At 39.8% G+C, this 25565-nt stretch overlaps 1 protein-coding gene across 1 annotated transcript in view; it reads left to right on the forward strand.

Annotated features, from left to right (window-relative positions):
- The window catches only part of XKR4 (XK related 4), a 215506-nt gene that overhangs the window by 140615 nt on the left and 49326 nt on the right, over window positions 1–25565 (forward strand). The window lies entirely within an intron of this gene.

The raw sequence follows: 25565 nt of genomic DNA on the forward strand, positions 1-25565 counted from the left end.
AGCAAGTGTGGCTACTTCTTTAAAATGGTAAATACATGTATATGTCCTGCTATATGGCTTTGTCAGTGATACACTTATTAGAATATCTTATTCATTACTGCTTTTTTCATGCTGCTTTTGGCAACCTAACAGCTGTCCTAATGTATTGTGCCATTGTTTTGCCTTATGGCTGCACCTGGACAGAAGTTTTTTTGCAAGGGAATGAAGTGAATGAGATCCTGGGATCCAGAAGATGACAAAAATGTTGTGAGGCAGTGAGGAGGGAAGGGAGAAGGGAAGAGTCAGAGGGACAGAGGGAGGAAGGAAATGTGGAATTTTTGTCATTTGTTTTAAGCTCATGTGCTTACCACTGTACAAGACAAAAATGTGCCAGCACCAAGAAAATTTTGGGTCTGGTTAGCTTATTATGAGTAACATGCAGTGAGACTGATAGGGTAAAAAAGGATTGGGCACAAATGGGTAACTGTGAAGATCTTGATCCTGGGCAGTTTCCTGTGGATAAATCAGAGGATTTACCTTTACAGTGCTCTGAACTGTCATGTAATAAAGAGCTGTCCTTCTTCCTATGTTTTTGTTTCTTTAGTTCTATAACTCTGCCACCTTAATGGGAAAAGAAAACCAAAGTTTCTATTTTAATTAGTTGGTGCTCTGTACAAGGAAGTTTGCCTAAGCACTTCCTACAACTATTTCTCAAAATGATGACACCAAGTTCAAACTATTATCATTGAGGAGAATGTATTATCACTTCAAGATTTTTCTCCCCAGAAAAAGACAGCCCAGAAAGAGACTTAGGAGAAGAACATAGACAGAATACTGTATGGTCAGCTTTAATTTAGCTATCTTCATAAACTATTAATACAGAATGCCTCTCATCCTCATTTTAGTGCAATAACAGATCTCTCTCTGAGAAACGTGCCTGGTGAGTAGGCACTAAGCCTGTGATACACTCTGCAAGTGGTTGTTAATTAGAGAAGACCTGAAATGCTTCCATTTAAGAGGCAAAAATTGTTCCTGCAGCCTGCAATCAGCTCTGTGAAACCTATGTATCAGAAACCAGAAAGTAGTAAAACTATAATTATGGACTTCAGCTGAAAAGGTTGAAATTATTTACTTATGCTCTCTTCCCCCATTTTCTTCCAAATTCCACAGAGAAAAGGATCCATTAAAAAAAAACCTAAGAAAATTAAACAAGGTTGTAGTATTTTCTTAAAACGTAGTACTGTTATATTCTCATGAAAAAACTAATAAGTTTTAGCATCTTGCCAGCTGTGAAAATCCTTTCTCTGTTCTCTCTTTTTTCTTAAAGAAATGATAAGGATAATGCATTGCACCATAGGATGGTGGATTAGCTGTGAGGCTGCATAAGAAGAGCATAATTCCTCTCAGTGGTATCATGCTACAAATGGGTGTTTTAAAAGGCCCAGCCATATGGTGTCTGCTTCAGCTAGCTGTCCACTCACTGAGCCTGTTAGAGAGATTTCTAACGTGGATCAATAAACAGGGTGTTTGATTGATTTTCTCTGTTTAGGGAATGCTACTTGTTTTTTATTGTTGTTCTTTTAGTTCTCTGTCCCACAGGACAAAGTTATTATGAGAATTGTTAAGTGACATCGCTGATCCATGTTCTTAAAGGTATATGACTTTCACAAACCACAAATTTGGCATGGGATATGAATGGTCTGTACGCAGGATATTTCTAATATTAATCTATTAATGACTGAAAGAAAAACCTTTAAGTATTTTTATTTATGAAATTCTATATTTTCAATTCCAAATGCAACAAAATAGCATCATTCCCAACAGGAGAACGCTATCAGCATTACTGCAGGTTCCAAGTTTTTTGCAGTGGGTGTTGGCTTGGTTCAGATTATTTCTTATTTCAGTAACTAAGCCCTGCTAATCAAGGTAAGAAATATGTGCAGACGTGTACATGCATCCTTATGGGGATCAGGAGAAATTTTGTGCAATGTTTGCAAAACCTTCCCTCTCAATCTCCTGTGCACTGCAGTGAGGACCACTTCAAAAGCCCAGAGGATGCACCACAGGGATCCTTTAGCACTTGCCTGGCCTCCCCAAGCATGAATTTAAAAACTGCAGTGTAAGCTTCTAGCAAGGATTGTGTACCGCCCTATCATGACCCTGCAGCAGAGAAAGGCTTGTGTGGGAGGCCATTGATAGTCACTATGGAGTGGCATCTCTCTTCTGCATCCTCATCCAGAGATATCTGAGTATTAATAAAACAACAGCTAAATTGTTATCTAAAAATATGATTCTTCTTTAAGATTTCGTCAAAACTGGCACATTTAGAGGCAATGTTCGTTCTTAGGTCCCACCTGAGTGGAAGGAATGAAATTGCTTTTGGGGGAAGCTGATGATTTCTAGGTGCTAATTTCTCAGGAAGATAAACAACTTCAGTTTGATGGTGGACTAAGCTGGAGCTGTGCTAATGCCCCTGTTACCTCCACCTTTTCCACTCTGGGGATTCCTTTGAGTTTGAAGAAATATCTACTCTCTCGAAGGCTGACTGATGTGCCTTGAAATAAGTAATTCCTTCCTCTTTTCCTCATGGGAGTCTGTTTCTCCTGCTTTTGCTCTGAGTACAGGGGTGGGGGATGTCACACAATGGGTAATGCTAGCCCTGGGGTGGCGAGGGAGGACACAGCATCAGGGTAGATAAGGAAGGTCAGGGCTGTCCCTTTATGTGGCATCTTGTCTTGGAATCCTGCCCACAGACTAGCAGTCATCTCTTGGCACTCTCCTTTTACTTACTTCGGTTTTCCCACTATGCCATTTCATTTTAAAAGGCTTCTCATGTTAAAATGAGTAAACACCAGCAAGCAAAAAATCCTGCTGTCATCTGATTGGAAAGAGACTCGCACTGGTTATCACACAGATACTACTTTCCTATTCGAGGGTATGGTGTTCTAAATACACCTAGATGAGCAGATAGAAAGGATTACTCCCTGGATTTACCACAGATTTCATTATTTATACTGTATTAATTAACACATTGCCTAAATTATAGATTAGCTTCTCATTCCTGTTTACTGCATTGACAATTTTTTCTTCATCAGCCCCTGGGGGGTTTGTTCTGGATTCTCTGTACAGTGCTATTAATCAAAGTCTCTATCAAAGTTTAATCAAAGTCTAATCAAAGTTTATGTCATATAAAGCTGCATTTCTTAATGGGAACTGGCAGTAGTGCCGAAGCAAAATGAAAAGTTCAGACCCATTTATAAATCCATCAAGTTTCATTGAAGTCACCACATACAACAGAGCTACTGGATTCTGCTGAAAACACATTTCCAGGGAATCTCCCTGGCCAAACATTTGCCCATTTTCTACCAGCTCTGTTGGGAACCCTGCACTGTTCATATGCTGACACCGCAGCCAGTGTATGAAAGTTCACAGTGCCACCAAGCATCATTCTCCAGTCCTTCTACTCCAAACAAATTGCTGCTCCTGCCTGAGCTGAAGAAGAAGCTCAGAGACTTGATAGCAGTTTATGACATGGCTGATAGGTCCTAACTTTATCTGGCAGAAGCAAATTGTGTTGTTAGCTAGTTCATTAAAAAAATCTTCTGGCAAAGCTCCACGTTGTGCATCAGGAACTCAGACTTTTCATATCAGCACAGTAAACTGAAAATCATTTAAGTCTACAATTTTTTTGTGTTACACTTTTGCACGGCTTTTCTTTTTTGTTACCTTCACAGCAATTTTGGATTGCTCTGTAAAATGCTGCCTACATTTGCAGTGCACTATAAATAAATAAATAAATAAATACACACATACATAAAAAGAATTCTGATGCAAGATCTTATACAATTCAATGTATATTTGTATGGAAATAAGGTGCAGCACTTAAGTTCTGGGCAAGCTGCCATTACTTTTCTCTATGTTGTCAAGGTTCTGCACCACTGCAGTTTAGCACCCAGCCTTTCCGGAGAGAAACTAAACCAAAGCCACCTATAGTTACAGATTCTGCTTGAAACTTGGCAAAACAGATTTTCAGTGACAAGGATCAGCAAGTATGATACACTATGGAGTAGATGTGTTTTCTGCAAATGACTATTAAACTGATCCACAGGTCCTTTTGCAAATTTTAAAAATGTTATCTTGTGCTCATTAGGATAGAGCCATCATGTTAGCATACCCTTGTTTCTGACAGTACAGCAGGGGACTTCCTGAAGGCAATCATGTCACATAATCAGTTTCATAACCTGATTACAATCTTAAAACTAGTTACACCCTTAGTATCTAATATACCAGTTGAAAGTTTAATTCTCTGATTGGTAGAGACCTACTGATGCCTGTCCTGGCTTTTAATTCTATCAGCAGTCTGTCCATATTTACTCTTGTGCCATCCTTGTTTTTACACTCGTTCCCCAAGGAAATGAGGGTCATACAATTAAATTGCCCATTCTGTGCTTCAATCCTGCTTTTAAGAACTTCTGATCCATTAAAATATTTCAATCAAGTATAAAAGAATAGCCAACATCTCAGAGATAATTATGGTTTTTCAAATGTTGCAAAAAAAACCAGTCAATACAAAGAAAAAATAAATAAAAATAATTATTATTAAAAAAAAAAAAAAATTAAGAGAGCCTCCACTGCAGGGTAAAGCAGTCAGTCTTCAGCCAACATTTTTTTTATTACATACCAGCCAGCAGTCATCCCAAATATGCATCCTTCCAGACAAGGAATTGCATTGCTTTCCCCTGCCCAGTGGGACTATTGCGAGTGACAAATGGGATTAGGGAATAAGATATACTTTGATGGGAAAGTAAGAATCATTCCTCCTGCTGTGCATTCTCTCATCTCATGAGAGGGTCTGAATTCTCTTCATAGACTTTTTCTTCATCAGTCCCAGTCTGAATTCATCTTTGGTGTATACAGATGACCAAGACTGCACAGAAGACTCCAGATGACATTTATCCAGAGCCCCCATATTTCTCATGGCAATATCTCACTAGGTATGATCTAGGGTTGTAATTCCCTGTTCACTCATGTATTGTGCTAGTTAATCCTAGTTTTTCATGATCCTTTAAAACACACAGGGTCTTCTGGTGTCGTGTCACTGATGACACTTCAATTGCATTAAAAAATATGTTAGCAACTAAATGCATGTAATGAAATTTCATCTCTTTTCTACTTTTCCAGCCTGCAGGGTGCCCCTGATTTCTCCACATACCCCTCTCCTTTCCTACACTGCCTCCCAAACACTTACTAGTATGTTACATTTTAAACAAAGGTCATTAAGAGAAGTTTTTGAACAAGATTGGTTCCAAGTATAATCAGTATTGGAAAAGGTAACAGTAACTCTACTCCACCCCAAGGGTTCTTTCTTAACATTTCAACATAATCTGCAGTCTCTTTCTTTAAATAGCTCCTTTACCTGCCTTATTTCTCTTCTACTATTCCCTAACCTCTCAAACCAGTCACCAGTACTTTCCCATTAGCATTGTAGTCACCATTCTGCCATTTGATAGATTAGATCTGCCACATTTTACTTGTTGAGAAAGGGGTTATAAAAGAAAGATATAGAGAGAGCTGTTCTAGACTCTGTGGCTCTTTTATGATCTACTTCTTTTTTAATATATCCATTATTTTTCATACACTTTCATGTTTCAAGGCCAGGTTGGGCAGGGCTTTGATGAGTCTGATGTTCCTGAAAGTTGTCCCTGCCCATGGCAGACAGGTTGGAACTAGATGACTATTACTGTAATAAATATTACCATATCCCACAGCCATAGGGAGGAGGAGGAGAGAAGATCCAGCAGGCAGGAATTGTGCAGCAAGATTGATTTATTTAATTATTTTACAAACTCTTTTATAGACTTTTTCTTCACAGTCTAATTGGACAAAGGATCAGCCACCCCTTGGGGAGATTGTCTAAAATCCTAAAACATCCATTGTCAAAATATTTTTCTACTGTACTATAAACAAAGCTTTGCAAGGTCGCAGGTGCTCATAGTTTATAGAACTCTGCTAATATCTTCTGTGAGAGAGAAAAGTATCTCATGGACTTAGAAAATAGCAAGAAAAATTCTTGCTAGCAACATTTTTGTATCCACAGATGACCTCTAAGGTCCCTTCCAAACCAAGCCATCCTATGGTTCTATATTTACCTTTGTTTTCAGTTAATTATTGCTTTAAAAGGTGCTCTAAAGCTTTGTGTTGTTTGGAAGCCTACACTGTAGTCCTGCTTCAGCCAGGTACTTGTGAAATGCCTCCTTTTCAGTCACATGGCACCAGTTCTAAGATGCTTCTCACGAACAGCAGGATTTCATACATTGGCTTATTTTGAATCCTGAGACAGATAGGTTTTTGGTTGCATCGTGAAAGCAAGGAGCTTCAAGTTTTGCTTCCATCTACAGTAATACAGATTTCCTTTCTGCTCTTATTTCCTATCAGCTGGCTCTGTCTTTGAGCTCTTATTTCAAGAGCCCTTGTGGAAAATTGTTCTATAAAGCACAGCCTTTATTGCTCATCATCCTTTTTTCATTTCCATGAAAGAACCAGTTCTGAGGTAGGTTTTGAGGCTTTTTTCCAGAAGTTTTTGGTTTTCAGTGTTCAAAAACTCCAGAAATCCTTCTGTGCTTTGCCAAAGAAAATCCAAGTCTCCCCCACAGAGAAGTGGGGAACAGAGCAATTAATTCTGCTGCCTTCGTTCATTTCTCTAAAATTCTGTTAGGCTTACTAACAGATCTATTTTTGTTTATCCCTCCATTTTATAGAAATTAAATGAACATTTATGTGATCCAATGCTATTTTGCTACAATTAGATGTCCTGTAACAACCTCTATACTTTCCATAACTAAGTTTAGAAAGAATCCTCTCTGCTTTCTCTCAGAAAAGCTGTCAGTTGTCACACTCCAGAATATCTGGGCTGCCTTCAGCAGCACTTGTTCTCCAGCCTGCATCTGACACATCAGAGGCTGCCATAATGAGACAATTCTGTGCAGAATTTCTCCCTGTAATAATGGTTTGAACATCTCAATCCATATCCAAATTTAACTCTGGAATTTTACAGCAGACTCTAACAACTACCCACTATCTTTCCCCAAAGTGATTTTGTATGCAAACAGAATCTGTTTTATCAGGGAACCCTTTCTGAAACATCCTGCTGTCATTCCATTCACACACACTACTTTTACCATTATTTCCATCTTTTCTGAGTACCACCTCTCTTTCAGCACCCATGTCCAGGGAGTGATTAGCAGTCCATGCTGTTTCTGTAATCCTATAGCTCTTTTTGTAACCCTGTGATGCTTTATGTCCTGTGTTTATTTCCTGTGTTTCCTGATGTTCTGTCCCTGTCCATTCATCTATCTAAAAGTATGATCATCAATACAACTTGTAAAAGCAAGAGGCAATGTACACAGGTATTGTCAGGAAGATAAGGAGTTGGCAGAGTTAAGGTGTTGCTTCTTAACAAACCCATTTTACAGGACCTCAACCCCTGAAAGTCAATCAGAGGTGACTAATGAGCATTTTTTATTCTTTCTGTTTAACTGCAGTAAAATAACCCGAATTCTTTTAGCAAAATTAGTAATGAGGGGAACTGCGTCAGTTTTTCATAAATAATATATTCTGGCAACTCTATATTTTTTATTGAGTTTATCCTGATATCTTTATCCTTGTTTATTACCTATTACCTGGCCATAAAAAGACCAGGGGTTCACACAGCACTATATAGACATATCAGTGTGAGTTTGCATTCTGATGCAAAAAATGTCATTCGTGAAGCTTGGCCACTCATTGACCACTTTTTTTCCACTCATTACATCACAGGAAAATGAATAAACTATTCAGGTCATTCTGAGCAAATGGCAGTAAGGCTTCATAACATACCAGTGTGAAATCTGCACATGTAATTTGAGTGGAAAAATGTCATTAAAAACAGTATTAAGAAGATTTAGTATACATTTTACTGCTACTCTTTTTGTCCTCATTCTTGTCACATTAGCTATCCCAGCTACATTTGTAGATAGAGACATCTCTAGCTAAGCTTCAAAAACCTGTTGGAAGGTCTCAATAAATCAGCTGGTTACCAAAGATAGGAGGTAGGTGCCTTCTTCACTAAATTTTGAAAAATTTTATCATATGTTTACATATTTGAACACAACTTTAGATACATATTTTGCATACTTTAGAAGTATTATGCCGGTCTGAAAAAAAATAACTATAAGTGGTTTTATAAACTTAGGTTTGCATAGGAATATAATTTAAAGATTGGTTTCTCAAGGCTTTTTGATGCAGTTTGTTCAAATACCAAGCTGATAATCTCACCTCTGGGTGGTATTTCCAGGTCATACCAATTGAGAAATAAAATACTTTGTCACAGAATGAAAGAATAAGATATGTCAAAGGGTCTTCAATCAATCACCCCGTCCAAACCCTTCTGGAAGCACAACCATGTTCAAAAATCGATCAGGCTCCTCAGGGCCATGTCTCTTTGAGTTTTGTGTACTTCTGTGGATGCAGAGCCCACAGACTCTCTGGGTGAACTGTACCAGTGCTCACCGTCCTGGCAAAAATCTCTTTTCTTACAGCAAATCAGATTTTCCCTTGATGTGCTTTTGACTCTTTCACTGTGTGTTCCTAAGAAAAGTTTGAGGGTTTTGTATAATTCTCTTTTTAGGCAGGAGAAAATGGCAATTAGATCTCTTGTTTTGTTTCACAGCCCTCTCTACCAGTCCTCCCTCAGGCTATACAAACACAGCTCAGGCACCTTGTGCTCTAGCCCCTAACATTGTGGCTACGAGTGGACAAGGGAAGGGTTACAGATGATATATACCTGGATGTCTGTAAAGCCTTTGACATGATCCCCCACAACATCCCTCTCTCTCTGAATTGAAGAGAGATGGAGTTGATGAGTAGACTGTTAGATGGACAAGAAAATGTTTGGATGGTCACCTCCAGAGGGTAGCGGTCAGCAGCTCAGAATCCCGATGGACATCAGTGACAAGTGATGTTCCTCAGGGGTCCATATTAGGACCAGAGTTATCTCGTATCTTCACTGATGGCATAGACTAAGGGATTAAGGGCACCCTCAGCAAATTTGCAGATGACACCGAGCTGGGTGGCGCAGTTGCTGCACCTGAAGGACAGGATGCCATCCAGAGGGACCTGGACAATCTCAAGAAATGAGGCCATAGGAAACCCATGAGGTTTAATAAGACCAAGTGCTGGTGCTGCACCTGGGTCAGGGCAACTCCTGGTATCAGCAAGGGCTGGGGGATGAACAGATCAAGAGCAGTTCTGTGAGAAGGACTTGGTGTTGCTGGTGGGTGAGAGGCTGGACATGACCCAGCCATGGGCGCTCACAGCCCAGAAAATCAAACCATATCCCATTCTGGGTCAAAAGCAGCAGGGCCAGCAGGGCAAGGGAAGGAATTCTGCCCCTCTGCTCTGCTCTTGTGAGACCCCACCTGGAGCACTGCATCCAGCTCTGGGCTCCCAGCACAGGAAGGACATGGACCTGTTGGAGTGAGTTCAAAGGAGGCTGTCAAGTTGACCAGAGGGATGGAGCAGCTCTCCTACAAGGAAAGGATAAGAGAATTAGGATTGTTCAGCATGGAAATAGAGTGACCTAATTGTGGTCTTTCAGTACCCAAAGGAGGCCTACAAGGCAGATGGAGAGAGACTATTTACAAGAGCAGGTACTGATAGGACCATTCTATGATTCTATTATTTCACTGGCCCTTCACTGGCCTTGCTCCAGTTTGTTAAAGTATTTCCAGTACTGATGGCCCAAAATAATATGAACATGCAAGAGTTTTCCTTTGCCTTTGTAAGTCTTTTTGTCACTCCTCTTAGTCTTCTGAAATCCCTCTGCAGGACAGCCCTGCTCTCCTGTGGATCAGCTTCTCCCCTCTGACAGATCCAGGCTTTAGGGGCGTTATGAGCCTGGAGGTACTGTGAAAAGAAAATCTTTACTGCTGCAGGGAATGGCAAAAAAAACCCAACAAAAATCACTTTCACATTAGCTACAGGTTTTTGAATTTAATAGTGCCTTCACAGAACTGCTAATGTATACATAGTGATAAAGACAGCCTGAGACACAAAGTAGTGCATTTAGTTTTTGCAAGCGTGATATATTGCCTACACACTGAATTTTATTTGTTGGGGAATGTCAGAAAGTTGGTGGCGTATCCTTCTGCTCCCTTTTTGTTGTGCTAAAAGTGAATTTGACAAGGAAAAAATTTCCAGTTTCATTTTGGGTTCCTGTGGTTTTTATGACTGGTGTATTTGCTCAGGGATGGGAAAAAAAGTGATGCATGCTTGGCACAGAGAAAGGTTTCCTGTGTCTAATATAGCAGTGAGAAATTTTAGTCGTGATTGTGTCTTACCCAAAGACTGCACAATACCTCAAAGATAAGAAATAATGTGAATTCTTCATCATGCAGTGACCTTTAAAGCCTCAGTCACAGAGCCAGTGTGTGCCTCCAGCTTCACACCAAAAACACAGATCTGAAAATTTTCTGTCACTTTCATTGCTAGTGCATGTTAGTGCATGTTAGTTTGTTAATCTGCAAAATTACTTTTTTTTCTCCAAAATTTACCAGAAAAATGATCCTTTCTGTTGAGAGTGATTTTAGCTGCAAGTTGCAAGTCAAAGTGGGAATGCATGTTTTAAAATGTGCCTTGCATGACATTCAAGTTTACTTGTGTACAGGATATGCTACAAATGATGACATTTGTATGGGACTTCATATCTATAACTTGTTTTATACATATTAGTATTTTTCAGCTGGGTGTTAGGTGAGTCTCAAACTGCAAGTATAAACAAAACCCATTGCTGTTTTGCTTTGTGCTCAGTTTTACAAGTATCAGTGAATAACCAGCATTACAGTGAGACTCAAACAAAAGGTCCAGTCAGGCATAGGAGGTTCACCCCTGTGGGCACCTTCCCATTGAACTCAGTGGAACTGTTTTAATGAATAAAATCTACTTGCTGGGCTGGGATTAATTAGGAGCATTGTTTTAGAAAAAGGTATTAAGTAGCTGTCTTTTGTGTTAGGCATGACATTCTACCTAACCTAATGGGGATACAAACCTATTAAATGTGTTTTATTAGTTTTTAGTTTCCTAACCAAATTATAATGAAAATGAATTTAAAATATTTTTCTTTTTCCAGTGGGTGCTATTTCTCACAGTATGTCAGTTAATAAAGAAGTAAACTGTATTCTGTTCTCTGTGTATAATGAATACAGTTTAAAAACAAATCATTAAAGGCTTTTGTGTTACAGCTGAAGAGAGAATTTCTAGTTTTAGTTTTGACTGGGGCTTTTAGCATATCATTTGTGCATGGGTGACCAGTGTGCTCTCAGGAGTTCAACAGCTTGGGCAGGAAGAATCTCGTGGTATGAGGTTACTGAATTACTATTGATCCCAGGCCCTTATAGCTAACAGACACTGCCTCTGCATGTTCTGTCTTACCCTGTGGACATTTCAAGATGCAGAGGAATTCTTCCATACTCACATAATTGAGTCAAAAGTGTGAAGTGAATCGTTCCTCAGTGTGACTTGTCCTGGCACAGCCACAAGTAGTGCTCCCTGTCATCCTCCAGCAGCTATCCAGGATTGTCACAGAGCTTTGCAGGAGCTCTGACAGATGCAACTTCCCTGGAGCTTCTACCCAGTGAAACCAGGAGGACCCAGGAACCCCGTGGCAGTGTCAGAGAGCAGCCCAGGGACTGATTGGGAGCATCCTGAAGGTTCTGGGCCCTGGGACTATGGGGCTTTCAGGGCTCATGTGTGGCAGAGATCAGCAGCAGCAAACCCCTTCTGCCAGCTGCCATATCGCTCTGAGCAAGGCTGCTGCTGTGTCCCCGGCGGTGGGGACAACAGAGTGACTCATAAAAAACCTCCCAATTCGCTGCAGTTTTCAATCTGCAAAATTAAATAAACTAACTTCCATCTCATGCTTTATGCTGTACTAAAATCTGCTCAAGGGCTGCTTCGTGAGTTGTGCTGTCATCCCCATCACAGGGGCAAGCAAATGACGGTGTGTACCCCTCCTTCAGCCATCTGCTGCCACCCCGGTGTCAAAGCCCTCTGAAAGCTTATGCAACTTCAGGCTGTTTTCAGGTTTTAATGAGTGCCTTTGGTGCTCTCATATTCTCCTTCCTGCTCTGTGGATAAATGTATTGAGTCATTCATTACCACCAGAAAGATGGATGGATGGATGGATGGATGGATGGATGGATGGATGGATGGATAGATAGATAGATAGATAGATAGATAGATAGATAGATAGATAGGTAGGTAGATAGATAGGAAAGAGCTGTTCATGCACCTTCTAGTTAAGCTGGATCTTCCCCAGGTCTCCCGTGCCACTGAGGTTAGTCACTCTTGGTAATGAAGCTTAATAAGTAGGATGCCCCAAATCCATAAAAAAATTGAGCTCTGGTGATCTTCTTGGTCCTGACCCTAACTGACTTGGTAGCATTTACTCTCTGTATATTCATAGCTGCTTGTCATCCTTAAATATAGCTCAAAACATAACTGCTTTCCTCAGTAACTGGGCTCTGTGCTGGCTTTCTCAGCAGAAGGCAGAAAATGTGCAACATGAGTCCAAGGCAACAGTAAACTGAAAATGGCTCCCCGTGCCTTTTTTTCAGACCCACTACAGTTCCAGCAGATCTCTCTCATGCCATGAGGCCAGGACTCTCATCTAGAGGTTTTCAATTAGGTATTTTCACCTGCAGCACAGTAGACACTAAAATCATTTGCAGTAAAAAGAGATTCTGGCAGGGGATGAACATTTCATATCTTTTTTCTTGGTGTTTCCTTTAAAAAGTGTGATTTTACTTTCCACCCCTATGGAGTCAGTTTTGTTTTAAAGAGATGTCAGAAATGCCTGAAAGTGTCTTGAATGGTGATTCAGTAGGAAAGAAATGGAGTTACAATCATTCGCTTGAAAAGAAATCCAAAGGTGTTCTCTGTTTTTGAGGGGTTTTCTTTCACTTCCTTGATAATGAGTGTAGCAGCAAAGTTGGGAAAACAAGCTGGGAAATTTGCATGATGTAGCCATACACCTGGCTAACTCCTTCCCACACCTGCTCTGGGGTGGTTCACTTTCAGCTATTTCAATGCCATTCCTTGAGAGGCAGAGCAGTGCAAACAAGGGCAGAAACAAGCCTTTGGCTTCGCAGCAGCAGCACATCCTGTGGCAGCAGCCTTTGGAACCAGATGGGTTTTCTGAGCAGAGCATAATGCATTGCAATTGAATTGATATTTTAAGCTAACACATGTTTAGATCAGAGAGCCTCACAACACAGTCACTTACAATACACGGCTGATTGCTTCATGACAGAAGCAGCTAAATGCTGTAATGGGGAAGGTGGTATCAGCATTTCACTTCTAAATTTTGATTCTCAATTACTTAAAGCAGCTGTAAGAATTCACTTTTAGCTGGGGCTTGAACAAGGACATGGGCCAAGACCCAGAACAATCTAAAAAGCAGTACCAGTTCATCTCTTTATGAAGGGCTTCCTAGTATGAAAAAGCTTAAATATAAGAGGGCAGCAAAATCTGCTACCCCAAAGACGGGGTCCTGTATTTGTTTCTGAAACTGAGATACAATTGAGGCAATGAGAACAAACAGAGCTTTGAAAAAAGCTCTTCTGAAAAGATCAGCTGGTTAGAATGTACAGAGCTGCAAATGATTTCTGGGAAAGCACATTAGCTATACATCACCTAACATGAAAGCTAAAGGACCACTAAGTTGAACAGTGGCAAAGTGTGAATTGTGTGTCAAGGAGGAGTTATCTTTTAAACATTTGCCTGTATAAGGTATGCTTTTGTTGTCAAGTATCACTGAGGCCAAGCACAACCAGTAAAGGCAACCAAGGATTGAAGAACATTACTATTATTGTTATTATGAGTACTATTATTATTATTCAGCATTCTAACAGCAAATACTTACAATCTAGTCATTGTGTCTTTCGGAGTTCTGCTTCCTGAGATAGAAAAAGCATTTTTCTTCATGGCAGGCTATTCCTGAACTGTTTATTGCAGAATTTTTTATACCATTCAGTGAAGTGTCTTGCTCTAGTTGTTATCAGCAGATGAAGTAGCAAGTCCATCACAACTGACTTGTGTTGTGTTCATCTGTTACTACACTTGGGAAACTCTTCTGCATTAAGGGCTTTTTTTTTTCCTCTTACTCAAGGTTTCATCAACAGCAGTCATCAAGACCAAGTCCTTCAGATTATATATTCCAAAGTATTTAAACTGGCTCTGCAGAACAAGTTAGGAAGATCAGACACTTTAAGAATATCTTCTGCTTTGACAGTATCTGTACACACTGTGAATCAATTTCCAGATTTGATTCTAACTAGAGCATTCTCTATGCTGCCTTGAAACAGAAGAGACAGATAGCTGCATATACAAAAGTTGAAAGCAAGATGGAAAGGTATTATAGAAGATGGTTAGACAAATATCTGAACATGGGTAATTTGTAGAACAAAGTCTTCAGCTAAGAAAGGACTCCAGTTAGAGACTTTCACACGTTTTTCTGTATATGGGCTGTACCTGCTATTAAGTAAAATAGGCCTGCTGGGAAGGGCGTGGAAAGATGGTGCTCACATACTGAATTCCTGATTCCAAGAACTGTATATAAAACTTTGCCAAGTCTATAAGGAGAGAAGATAAGATCTGAAGTCTTTGGAAAGCTGGAATGTAATGAAGAGAACACCAGGCTTTTAGATCACATCTTTGGGGTGATATTTTGGTTTCTTCCAATAATACATCAATAACCTGTCACTTTGAAAGAAACTTTTAAAATTGCATGTCTAAAGTAAGGAAAATGGATCCATAGTTAAGCACATAAATATGTAATCTGCTTTCCAAATGGGTAAGTATGTGTAACTTAAAGGAAAATTTGCAGCTATGGGTTTATAAATACGTTGAGGCTACAGAGGAGTTTTCTAACTTGTTGAGCCGAATGACAACTTAACCCGTTAAAAAACTGAAATCATGTATCATTGAAAACCATGAAAATATTTTAGTCTTTTTATGATATCCTGTAAAATCATTAATATCTTGTAGTCTTGTAAAGAATAATAATCCAGTCACAAGATATTTCACAATTTATAGGGCTTTCTTGACTCCCATAATAAGTGCTATAAAATCATTACCTAATTTTGAATATATATATATTTCTTTAAATAAATAGAGTTGTCTGGAGTACAATTAGATTTTCTTTAATTTTTGCTCTTTTATTGATGTATGTTGTGCCTATCAGACTCTGAACTTATGAGTCTACATTTTTGTTGCCTGGTAAGATGACCAAGAGGAACAATTTTTTTCATTAAGGATAGTATTAATTGGTTAACTAATATTTAGTTTTTGATTGCTTCCCCCTTATGGACACAAAAACACACATACAGTTTCATTAGCACCTCACTGGTGAGTGCTAAAATGTTTATTAGTTCTTCACAGTGACTATTTGATGCTAGTTCCAGTTAAGCACTACTGCCTAAACATTCATTCTCTGGCTTATTAATTCATGGTGAAAAGTCCTATTTCCTCCTTTTTGTCCTCCCCTCTATTACCTCACCCAAATACACTTTCTCCTCACTGTCACTTGCAAAAGATGTTGATTTTAATGACAATGTCATAAATTTTGAAGAGAAGGGAGGTAACGCTTTCAACCAGTACTTCTGTTGTCAAAACCAGAGCCTTTTAGCTTCTGAGTGTCTTTGAATACAATCATTTTAATATGTTCAGCCCTCCAAAGCCATTACCAAGGCTGTAATGGTACAACTCACGTTGTGTTTTTATTATGGTCTCCTCCAATAGTTAATGTCAGGTGTCAGATGAGGGGGAATGTATTTGGATCACGAAATTCACTCTCCTGCTGAGAAACACAAAGAAACTAATCAAAAAGTACTACACTACAAAATGCAAAACAATAATCAACAAAAATTAACATTACATCATTAACTATGTCCAAAGTGAGGCAAGAATAGGCAAACTGTGCAGAGTGGCTCATGTATTTATTTGTGGAGGGACTTAGGACTGAGATTTGAGATTTCTGTGTAAGCTGGCACTGAATTTGTATTGTTCCCCAGCAGGGCATGAGAAATGTGCCCTCTTCTCCTCACTCAGGACTGAAAATTCATTCTGCATATGAACATCCTAAAAGCTACATATGTTTGGCAGAAGTCTGCATCTCTGCTAACATTTCCTTTAAACAACTCCAAGAAAAAAGAAGTTAAAAAAAACCCAAAAGCAGTAGCTACGTGCATGATCATAAATTGCTCTAGCCTGAGTGTTTCCATGTCCCAGTAAGCTTCAGGGTTTCACCAGAGAATGCAAATTGAAACTGACTGCAACAGTTGGCTCCAGATTTTGTTGTCAGGGAGCAGTATTCATTTTCCCCGGTACCTGATTTCTGTTGCCTTTCTGCTTAAGAGAAAAAGAACAAAAGGAGATAAGGAGGCAGATTGAGAGAGCATGGCATAAAAATTAAAATATGCTAAAATTATACCTTCTTCCTGCTATGAAGTGCCATAACCCCAGGATACTGAAAAACTAGATCTAAAATAGCAGAAATGTGCTGTTCTGAGTGGGGAAGAAAGAGGCAACAGATAAAGGTACTAGCCAGCAGAATGCAAGCATGTAACTCCGCTGCCAAACTTGAATTTACATTTCAGTTCTCCTCCCTGCACAAGCCTTGCTCAAAGCCATTGTGAGTTACTGTGGGTCTGAGTCCTTCTGAGGCACTGTGCTGTAGAAGAGCACATGGCCCATATCTTTTCTTCCAGCCAAGATTCCATCTTAGAGCAATTGCAACACCAGCACCCCAAGCGGTTCTTCAAGGCCACACAGCAACCTTGAAGAAGCATGGCCTTCACCCCTGCTTAGCCTTGCCCACTGGGATCCCATCCACACCTCCAGCCCTGGTGTAACTCCTGTTTTAAGACCTGCAGGAATTGCAGGCACTCTCTTGTACCCTGTATTTGAGCACCAATACTCCCGTGAGCCTTGATGGGCACACTGAGCAAATCTGTGACCTCTAGGACAGCCAGCCTTGCATCACCCAGGGGCAGGCTGCTCCCTCACTACACTGGAGCTGTTTGAGCCAGTCCTTCATGGATGTCTGACACAGGAAAGGGAGAACACAAGGGAATTCTACTAAGATTTCACACTAGAAGTTCAGTTTCACCTTTGGTTCTTGATAGACAGTGATTTGCTCTGTTTTTGGCTCAGTTTCAGGTTCATTTCAGCTCAGTGATTTTCAGTTATCCTTCTCAGACATCATCCACTGTCACAGGGTTACTGTGAGCGATTATTTTAGAGGATTCTGGTGGAATATGCCGATGCTCTCAAGCACCATTGATCATCTAGCTCAGGCTCTTCTTCTGACTTGTATATTAAATGAGCTGACATTTGTTTCAGCTCATTTTGTTTCCTGCCAGAATTCAAGCTACCTCGAATGAGCTTGTTTTAGGAATGTTCTTCTTTCTGCTGTCTGCTTGGATGGGGGCTTCATATTCCACTGGTCTCTGTGGGCTTTTGATCCACTTGTTCCTATAGATACTCTTCTGAGTATCCAATTCTTCTTGTCATCAGGATTTTGTGCAAGAACATGCATAGTTAGGTCAACAAGAGAGAAAATGTGTCTTAAACTAGGTATTCCTCAGCCAGTTGTAGAGGAAAATTTTTGCCTGAAATCAACGTTATGTCAAATGGAGACATGTCAACTGAGTATGCTTCTTAGATTCTCATGTAAAGAAATTACTGGAAGCTGCTCAGAAACTGGCAAGATTTTTTTGTAATTTTTTTTCTAATTTGGAACATAAAGTGTCAACAATGTCCTTCTTACACAATACTGATACAATTTATGGTCCAACACTGTAATCTCTCCCATCCACTGCCATGGGAGCTGCCTGAATAATGGTTCTTTATTATGTGTGTGCAACATTTCATACCATGAAAGTGTCCCCAAACACTTAACAGAGTTATGTAAAACAGTATCAGTAAATAATAGCAGAGAATAAATATATTTAAAAGATTTAGGCAAAAGAAAGCAGAAATAATTCAAACACTTAGTCAGACATGCAGCACAGAGTGAGGCAGTAAATGATGGCATGTATTTCTTTTGAAAATACCTAGAAGAGTTGTTTTGTTTTTTCCATTTGCCCTCTAAAATGCCAACACTGCTGCTCAAGAAAGTTAAAGAGAATTAGTGTCATAAAAAAGCAGCCTGGAGTCTAACAGAGGCAGCCACACAGAGTGTTAAGCTTTCTGTTCAAGAAACCATCCAGTCCTGGTGTAACAAGATATTTAAACCAGTCCATGTGATTAGAGTTATTCAGCCGTGGAATGCTGGGCATGTATTTAAATACCTTGCTGAATTGTGATGATGATACTGAGGAAACTGCATGTTAAGGGGGGAATTAATCTTGCTGAACTATAGTTCAGTTAAAAGTTAGATGTTCTGTTTAAGCTACTTTCACAGCCAGTTAAGAGAGAGAGGCACCTGAAGGAGATTCTTTCTTTCTTGAGGGGCATCTAATATAGATGGGATGACTTACCCTATAGATATGCTCACATCTCTCAATGGACTAGAAATGGAGATAAGGTAATAAATTTAGTTTCAGTATCTGACTTAAACATGGCTAAAATCTAGGGAGATGGACACACATTCACTTCTTCTGCATCTTTCACTGCAAGATAGATGCTTGAAAAATTTGTGGAGAGAGATTTTGTATGGCTCTGTGCACATGCCAGGGGTTTGCATTGCTGTAGAATCCGAAAAATTTTGAATTCCTTCACCAGAGAAATTTTCTTGCATTATCACACAGGAATAAATTAAAAGTTTGTTGAGTATGAAAAAAAGATATTGCACTTAAAAATTTGCAGTTGAACGCATAGCAGTTGTGTGTCAAACCTGCAGTAATAAGAAACGCTGCAAATGTTTGTGACCTAATACTGCTCCAGGTCATACAGTGAATTATAATATCTAGTCTGCCCTCAAAAATGACAGCACTGCTCTCTGAGGAAGGAACAGCTTGTTCCACCTGCCACAAGATCAGCCTTTCAGCGTTGTACAGAAAATGCTCCAATATGATACCTTGGGATTATCCTCATATAACTGGTTTGCCTAATTCAAACTGGCAGACACAATCTGAATTCAGTGAATCAGAAGATACACGAGATTTCATCAGTGAGATCATTTGAGTAGATTAACACAGGCACTACCAGCCTCCGTCAGCTTCTTCAGAGAACTCTTGGGGCAAAGGAGGTGAGGACAGAGGCCAAACAAAACTGCTCGGTTGCAAGTGCCTGTAACCCACTTTATCAGAGGCATCCATAAGGTAACTGGTTTCCTAGGGATGGAATATGAAATGTCTGGCCCATCCTTAGAGCCTGGGTTAACAGGTTCTCAGGCAGACATATCATATGCAGAGCTTGCAGTGCAACTTACAGTTCTTTTTATAATAGTTATAAATGCCTCATTTATACTGTAGACATAACTTCGCTGTCTCAAAATCTTAATAACGATCTAACAAAATGCAAACATTGTACTTTGTCAGCATAAACAAAACAACAATTATATTAAAGGTCCTACAGGCATTGCTCATTTGTACTAATAATTCCTGCTTTTCAATCAAGCTGTACAAGATGCCAAGTTAATTATTTTAAATACTTTTCAGTCTTGGCACTTTATTTGGACTGCAAGTGGGGAAGTGAGGAGAGGAACAAAGAGGAGAGAAATGCAAAATCCTTCACCACTGAATAATTGAGGCATATGACAGAAGAGGATTTAGCAGGAAAAAGCCCTAAGGAGATTTTGGGAGGTTTCACTAGTTTGTTCAGTGGTGAGCCATCCAAAAATGAAATGCCTGGAAAGCTGGAGGCTGAACAGCTTCAGATAGACTGTGCACACAGAAACATTGCAATGTTAACTGCCGGAAGAGGCATAAATTATGTATTTCTGATGTGTCTCTATCGGCCTTGTAACCTTCTTTCGACCCTTAGGGTGCTCATTATCTGCAGGAGTAATTAACAGATAGTATCTAGCAGCTAGTATGATTTCTTACCTTTAGAGTGATTTCAAATCAAATAAGACGGAGGCTAATAGAGCCAAGGAGGCCTGAGCTGTGAAGTTACATCTGAGGTATATTGGATAGAAATAATCAGTAAATTGAAGGTACGTGGTGCCAGGGAGGCTGGATTATGTGTGACTGGTTTTGCTTGCTGAATCTTTTATGTTTCAGATAGATATTGTTGCTACTGTGAGAGATTATGCAAGTGACACAAATAATGGAAAATGCCTTCATTAATTCTGAAAGGAAAAGCCTAACTTCCCTTACTTCAGCAACTTCAAGCTGATTAATCAGAAGATCTGATTTTTTAACTAGCAAAAATAAATTACAGACAACAGAGGTAAAAAAGCACACTTAAAACTGCTCATAGAAAAAGAAGTTCTGATGGCCAGCAATCTGCTTAACTCCCCAAACCCATCAGAATTTTTTCAGCATTTAAGATATATGAATAGCTTAGGAAAAATATAACTGATCAAGAGCAAACTACACAATTCTAAGATAAAATTTGTACCAAACTAATTATTTCAAGTCATCAAAAATCTAAATTGTTTCTTATCTGAAAGAGCAGATTGCTGAATACAAATCAGTCCTATATTATGATTTCTCTAGAGCTGTCCTATTGCAATATGGAAATCCATGACAATGTTTAATATACAGAGCCTGGCACAGTTCTACATGTTCCTCTAGTTCTAAATGTGAAGCACCATCGTTTTCTTTAGCAGTAACGTGCTTTAGTTTCAGTTCCCTCCTAATGCATGAAAATCATTCCAAAGGCTCCCACCTTATGTGCATTAAGGTACATTATAAAAGCCACATAAGTTTAAAAAAAAAGTACTACATTTCTGGTTTAAAAAAAACCAACAGATTTTCAAAACATATACCAAAATATTTATTACTGCCATATCCCATTAGCCCACACAAGGCACCATTGTCTAAGAGTATCTTTTTACTGTTTCATCATGAGTTTATACTGAGTCTGGAAATGGGATTTATATATATTCCTACACCATACGGATCTTGCTGAGTTCACTGAGGATCCAGGTGGAGTCAGGGATCTGGCTTCCATTACAAGATTGAAGCTTTAAGTTTTAAGTTCTTGGGACTGAGGATATTTTTCTCCTGTAAACTATGAAGCCTTGAACATTTGAAAAATGCTTGAAATATGTTTGCAGGAACCCTTGATTTTATATTAGTTTCATGATGATTTGTTAATGAAATACATAACTCAAAACTTTCTATTTTAATACATTAAAAATAAAAATAATTACTGTACCTATTGTTATCAGGCTTTTAATATAATCTAGTTGCATCTAAATACCTTGGAAATAGTATAAAAATGCTTACAAGGAAAACCTTGGAGTCATTCTCTTCACCTGAAGTTTATCATCACTCACATGTGGCCAGAATTTCCCTACCAGCAGAAGCAAAAGCAGATAAGAATTGAGACTGGATTGGTAGCAACATGTTTTTATTCTTCTCAAATTATTTAAAAAGAAAAGCTATTGAGCCTAAAAAGCATGTTCAACTTACGATAAAAAAAGTGAAATTTCATCTTAGAACCAGTATATTTATTAATTTCTAAAGTGTAAATGATAACAAGATTTCAGAAGCAGAAAATGAAAGGGGGCTATTGAGCTTGTAAGGAGGGGGTATATTTTGGCAGACTGATTATCATTTAGCACAACAAAGTCAATCATCTGACTCTGGATGTTGCTCTCCTTGGCTATAGGAGTTAGAGAACGTAGATAAGGAAGAGGGCAGTCAGAAAGTCACAACTTTGGCCCTGGGGGATTTCAATTACTCAGGTATTGATTAGGATGACAATTATACAAAAGGTGTAGAGAGGAACACATTTGTGAAGCTTGACCAGGGTTGCTTTCTTTAGCCATTGTTGAGGCGAATACATAATGAGAGCTGATTTAGAAACTTGTCCTAACAGTTGTAAGCTCTGATAGAGTTCAGGAAACAGTAAGATCTTTCTGGGTCTGAAATCCACCTGTGGCTGGGAAACACAGCACTGTTTTCCTATCACACGTGCAACCATTCCTTCCAGAAACTCCCCGCCAACTCCTTTGAGACAAATGACCATACGATTTCCCAAGAACTTTTGTCCCTCCTACATTATCTCAGAATGTCTCTACCCTGACTAAACTCCTTAAAAAGTCAGATTTACACCACCGACATACTCCCAACAGAGGCTTACAGAGACAAATGGATCTGCATGTGTGTGTAAATACAAAGTCATTATCTTAATACTAGAAGTTTTTTGGGAGTAATGCTTTATATTCCTTCAAAAGAAGACCCATAATTAGGTGGAATGTCCTCAAAAATTACCATAATGGCAGCTAAATTTCCAGTGTGGTATGGATTTGACGTCATCAGATCATAGCCTTTGCCAAATAGGTAATAGAAATTAAATCACACTCAGTTCAGAATAGGATCCACCTTTACTATTGAACGGTTTACTCGTTGTACACAGAGAGTGTTTCTTAGTCATCACAACAAACACTTTCCAGGAGTTTCATTAAACTGAGGGCTGCTTCAAGGCCAAGGAGCCCAGGTCACATCTGCAATTAATCCCATATATTTTTTTAATGCTTGAACAGTGTACTAATTTAAGGCTTAATGCTATCTTCAGATGTTCAGCCTCAAAGCCTCGCTAAAAGAGCATCTTTATTTCTTCACTTTTGGGAAGTGGAATGTGAAAAGGCTGATATTGCTTCTCACACTGCTGTTTATTGAGCATCTCTGTGCCCCACTTTAGTCAAAGGTGATTCCGCTGCAATTAAAATGGAATTTCCTCTGTTTCCAGCCTGTCTTTCGTGCAGCTTCTTTGACGGAATCTGTAACAAGCAGCTTGGGTCCAGCTAGTTCATTTTCGTGTGGAATCACGAAGTTCCAGCTTTTCCCCCGTACATCAGGAATGCTGTTGGTTTTCAGCTGCTGCGTGTGCATCTTCAGTCTGGGAGGGAAATTTCTACAGAGGCTAGAACAAGGTCTCCATAGCAGGTCAGATCTATTTTGGGGGTTTTGAAAGATGCAGAGCATTTGTGAGCACAAGGATCTCCTAAAACACATTGGCATAGCTCAGTGGTACAACCCAAAACTGAGCTGGGAGGTGTGACTTCCCACTCCTTCAGGCCACACATTCTTGTGTGAGAGAAACCAGCAGTCTCCTCGTGCCTGCTGGAAGAAACAGCCCAGAAAAATCCTTCTCGGTGCGTCATTCACGCTGGAGACAGGGAACGGGACTATTCTGCTGGCAGATCCTGTTTTTCTTTCGCTGTCAAAATGTACGGAAAAGCCTTCCTGGCTCGCTTCGGCTTCATTGAGACAAAGTTTGAGGCAGGGAGCGCGGGGTGCGGGGCTGCTGTGCCGCGCTCGCCGCCGCAGCCCCGCAGTGCCACCTAGTGCGGGCCCGGCCCCGGGAGCCAGCGCCGCGCCCGGGCAGCCCCGCTCCGGGTCACGCTGCTGCCCGCATCCCCAGCCGCCGCTCTAGGAGGCTCCCTCTGCACGGAAGAGTGCTTCGACTCCGTCTCCTGGTGGCCTCGCGGGTGTCTGCGGTGCTGAGAAGTTGTTGCTGGAGTTGCAGAGATGCTGGAGAACAGGGAGGAGGGAGGGGAGAGGGTGGCTCCAGCAGTTCCAAGCACAGACTTTGGCGTTTTAAGCACCTACCTGAGAGAGCTGCTGAGGAAGATTAGGTGAGACTTGGAAGGGCTCTGGTGCCGTTCTTCAGGATGGCTGGGGGTTGAGTAGATGCCACTGGGCACACAATCTAGAGTTTATCAAGCTGAAAATAAACAAATGGGAATTCAGGTCAAACTTCATTCCTTGCGCCTGTGGGAATAAATATACCACCAGAAACCCACAGTACAGATGGGTGAAGGGGAAGCTGAAAGCAACTGGAAACAGAGAAGGATGAGCAGGAGGATCTACCAAAGGAGTAGTCATGTAGGCTTGCAGTTGTTTGGATGCTTCGCTCATCCTGCTGGCTTCTTCAGCTTTCTTGCTGGGGCTGCTAATACATGGTGTGCATATAAAACAGTTCCAAACTGCTAAAAGAAAGCATAGCAAGGCACATTTGTTACATTGCTTGGCAAAAAAAGCGCCAACAAACTCCACACATAATAAATATTCAATGCATCAAAATTCATACCTGCTGTTTAGGAACAGATATGCACACATTTATTACCAGTTTTAAGTCCTTTATTATATCAAATGTAGCTGTATCAAATCCCAGAGGGAGTCCCCTGCAGAAAAAGGAAAATATATTGCATCAGTATTTCATTACACAGTCCACTGATCACAAAACACATCCACTCTAGGTTTACCCCAGAGTCCCTACCCAACACGCTGTTCACTCAGAACAAATGCGAGCTCCAGAGTCTCAGAAAAGGGAGTTTAAACCACAGTCTTTCATTGTGGCATCTTATTCCCTGAAGATAATTAGCACACTTCACAAAGCTCTGATTAAAGTTGTCTGATTCTTTTTTTTTTTTTTCCTCTTCTTCTGTTAATCTTGTCCCATCATCTAATGGTCTGAACACTGTGAGAATGAAAATGCATTCATTAAGTTAATGGGTTTGTGGACTGAGGTTCGCAATGTATCCTGTATTTTCTGTCTTCCCTAGTAACTGCCTCAGGAACCAGGTGCTGTCTACCATGTTTACATTTTAGAATTTAGGAACCTCTGTCTTCCATACAACAAGCTGAGAGTAAATGGTCTAGGAGAACCCTGGCAGGGTATTCCCTCATCCCCAGAGGTACCATCTGGCATATTTAAACCTCTTTATGTTCCTGTTATGATGTTAATGAGAAGATGGGAGTGCAAGAGTCAAGCATGACAACTACTTTAAAAATGGCAATTTAATACATCAAGGCACTAGTTCCTGAAATGACTATGGGTTTATGCTTCCAAATATTGACAGATTTAGTCAGTTAAGAGATCATGATGTCTATGGTAATGGACATCTGGAGTGACATAAAGTCTGTTCCCTTCATCCTGCACAAAGAAGGTATGAAATATGATTAAACCAAAAGAATATTTCTTAAACACCCACTTTACACAGGCATAAAACACTTCAAGAGGTGTAAAGCAATGAGAAATCAAACACCCAGTAATGGAGAGAACAGTGATATGCAGGAACACTACACTATTCAGCAACAAAATGGTTAGAGTACAATGCAAATTGTTCACTTCAACATTCAAGTTGCCTGCTCTTGCCCCTGGTTGCATAACAAACTCAAACTCAAATACTGATTGCTTTCCACACTCAAGCAGTGTTCAGCTAAAAGATTACTATTGTTCAGACTTTTTCAGGAAATTTAGAGTGGTTTATGCTGTTAAATCAAAATTCTAGTTTCCTGTTTTGATTCAAACTATATCAATTCAGAGGAGAACAGGGCATTTGTATCAAATAAATTAATACATGAAAGCATCCTGTTTTCTTCTTACAAATTATCTGCTAGAGCTACAATTTCAACAATGTCTCTTTC

Source organism: Aphelocoma coerulescens, chromosome 2 (genome assembly GCF_041296385.1).
Source record: "Aphelocoma coerulescens isolate FSJ_1873_10779 chromosome 2, UR_Acoe_1.0, whole genome shotgun sequence".
NCBI lineage: Eukaryota > Metazoa > Chordata > Aves > Passeriformes > Corvidae > Aphelocoma > Aphelocoma coerulescens.